This window comes from Corvus brachyrhynchos, unplaced genomic scaffold (assembly GCF_000691975.1).
Source record: "Corvus brachyrhynchos isolate BGI_N302 unplaced genomic scaffold, ASM69197v1 scaffold334, whole genome shotgun sequence".
NCBI lineage: Eukaryota > Metazoa > Chordata > Aves > Passeriformes > Corvidae > Corvus > Corvus brachyrhynchos.
Genome location: NW_008238316.1, coordinates 1894715 through 1897750, shown reverse-complemented (window position 1 = coordinate 1897750; position 3036 = coordinate 1894715).

Genomic DNA, 3036 nt, shown 5'->3' with positions numbered 1-3036 from the left:
AGATGGAGAGAGACTCTTTACAAGGGATGGAGGGACAGGACACAGGGAATGGCTTCCCAGTGCCAGAGGGCAGGGCTGGATGGGATATTGGGAAGGAATTGTTCCCTGGGAGGGTGGGCAGGCCCTGGCACAGGGTGCCCAGAGCAGCTGGGGCTGCCCCTGGATCCCTGGCAGTGTCCAAGGCCAGGCTGGACATTGGGGCTTGGAGCAGCCTGGGACAGTGGGAGGTGTCCCTGCCCATGGCAGGGGTGGAAAAAGATGGGCTTTGAGGTCCCTCCAAACCCAAACCATTCCGTGATTCCATGATGATCCTGACTGCCAAGTATCCCCCCGCCATTCCCCATTACCAGCAGCTCTTGGCTCATCCGCAGAGCCAGCACTGAAATCCCAGGGAATGTGAGCTCAGGTGAGGTGTTGGTGAGGTTTGGGTGCGAGCATGGCTGCTAAAGCAGGAATTTAATTAATAAAATAAAGTAAATTAAATCAATTAGGGAGCCGTGGTGATGCCACATCTCCCCGCGTGCCCCTCACAGTGCAGCGTGGCTGCTCCCCAACAGGATCCTGAGGAGCAGTTTTCCTTCTCTTCCCAGCAGCCGCTCCAAGGTCTGCTCCTGATTATCCCCTGAAGGAAGGGCACAGGTTCCCGGAGCAGCTCGGGCTGATGTCCCTGGTCAGCTCGGCAGCACAAATCGGCTGGGAGAGGAAAACGAGCTGTGAAGTAATTATTTTCTGCTCCCATCCCCGGGCTGGGGTTTGGCAGGCAGGACGCGAGGGAAGGGAGACGCGCCCTGGAGAGGATCCGCGTCCCCAGGGATCAGGGATGATGAATGGCTTGCAGAGCTGGCTGGGAAAACAGCGGCGCCTCAGGAAAGCTGTGAATCATCCCCCCGTCTCACTCCGCTTCCACTGGAGCGGCTTCCCCTCTGGAAAAACGCGGCAATTCCTTTGATTGCAGGCGCTGCAAGGAAATGTGTCAGTGCTGGCAGCTCCTGGGACAGGCTGGAGGTGGGGATGTGTCCTCACCCCGCCGGGGCGGCTGCTGCTGGCAGGGGGGCACGGGGGGATCACCTCCACTCTCAAATTCCAGCGACAAAATGTCTTGATCCTCGGTCCAGTTCTGCTGCCTCCCAGATCCTGAAATCACCAATCTTTTTCCAAGCCGGAAAAAAAAGCCAGGCTGGACACTGGGGCTTGGAGCAGCCTGGACGGTGGAAGGTGTCCCTGCCCATGGCAGGGGGTGGCACTGGATGGGCTTTAAGGTCCCTCCAACCCAACCATTCTGGGATTCTGTCACCCTTACCTCGATTATTGGTTGATCCTGACTATGACTGATGCCAGTGCTGTGACCAGGGACAGGTTTTAGAGTCACTCCAGTCATCTCCAGGGCTTGTGGTGGAGAAATCCCTGAAGGAAAACCCCTAAGGGTAACTGAGCCAGCCCTGATTGTACCGGGGGAATCCGATGTGCTTTGAATCTTCAGTGGAATCCCAGAACAGTTTGGGTTGGAAGGGACTTCAAAGCCTATCCAGACATGGGCAGGGACACCTTCCACTATCCCAGGCTGCTCCAAGCCCCAATGTCCAGCCTGGCCTTGGACACTTCCAGGGATCCAGAGGCGGCCACTATCAGCAGAAGCACTAAGTAAAAAAATATCCCTAATAGCTTTTACGTATTTCTTTTATCCAATTTTCTTTGTAGGATGCAACTTCCAGGTACCCAAGCTCCATTTAATTCAGTTGGAATGTCTGGGGCACTAAACAGGATCGTGGAAGCACCCTGTGACTACGTGGCTACTGAAATCAAAACACAGATCACTTGGAATTTCACTTCAATTCTGATAAACAAGAAGGAGGGAATGTAAGGAATCATCCTGGAGAGAGGATGGAGTGAAAAACATGTCCTTGGGGAGGTGTGGGGGGAACTATATATACAGAGGTCAACAAAAAACCTCCTGTTTGGGCTCTGCCAGAGGTGTCCTGAGCTCCCCAGGGCAGCAAAACATGTTTGTTTTGTGTGACCCCTTGGACAAACACAATATGATCTGAAAGGGTGGTGAAATGCACTCTTCTGCCCTAAATTAGCAGGCAAACTCCGTGAACCCAAACCAGGCTTTGCCAAAGTCACAAAACCTCAAACGCCTCAGAGCTGAGCTGCAGGACCACTGAAGGGGCTCTGTGATGGTGCAGCCGAAGCCCAAGGCCTGGGAGAGGATTAGAAAGGTGAATTTTTATTGAGTATATCAGAAAGAGAGAGAATCAGTGGAAATTTTTGGTGTTCTCCATTAACGGTGAAGTTCCAAAAGAGCCCAGCAGAGCACTGGGCTGGTGACAGAGTTTTGGCTGAGCTTGCTGGCTCTGGGAGCGTGAAAATCCTAGAAGCCCCTTAGGAACAGAGTTTGGGTTTAGACCTACAAACATCTAGCTCAGGCTTAAGCAAACCCCAGGCTCAGCAAGACACCTGTGGAACCCACCAAGCCCTGAACCAAACTGACAGAAAACTCCAGACACTGCAAGTCGTGACAGCTCTAAAGTTGTGACAATTGTAACTACCAGTTGTAACTGCAAGTAGTTGTAACTCTGGAGTCTCTCCCTCTCGTATTTGGTGAGGGTCCAGTCACACTGGATGCAGGAGAGAGTAAATCCCACCTTCCTCTCCCTCCCAGCACTGTTTCCTTCTTGCTTTCCCAGTGAAACACCTTTCGATGTTCCGTGGATTCCTTGGTGGAAGTCAACCCAGATTTTATTTCTCCCTTTATTTCTCTGGAGGAAGATCCAAAAGGACTGGAAAAACTTGCTCATCCCAGACTGATTCCCCTGCAGCTGGCTGAAGGAGATGAATTTGATGGCTTGGAAGAAACAACAGGCTGGGTTTGGGTTGGTTGGAAACAAATTGGTGGGAATGGGAATTCCAGAGCAGGAGTCACTATTTAACATTATCTTTTTAATCATGGAATGGTTTGGCTTGGGAGAGACCTTCAAGATCAACTCATCCCACCCCTGCCATGGCAGGGACAGCTCCCACTCTCCCAGGCTGGTC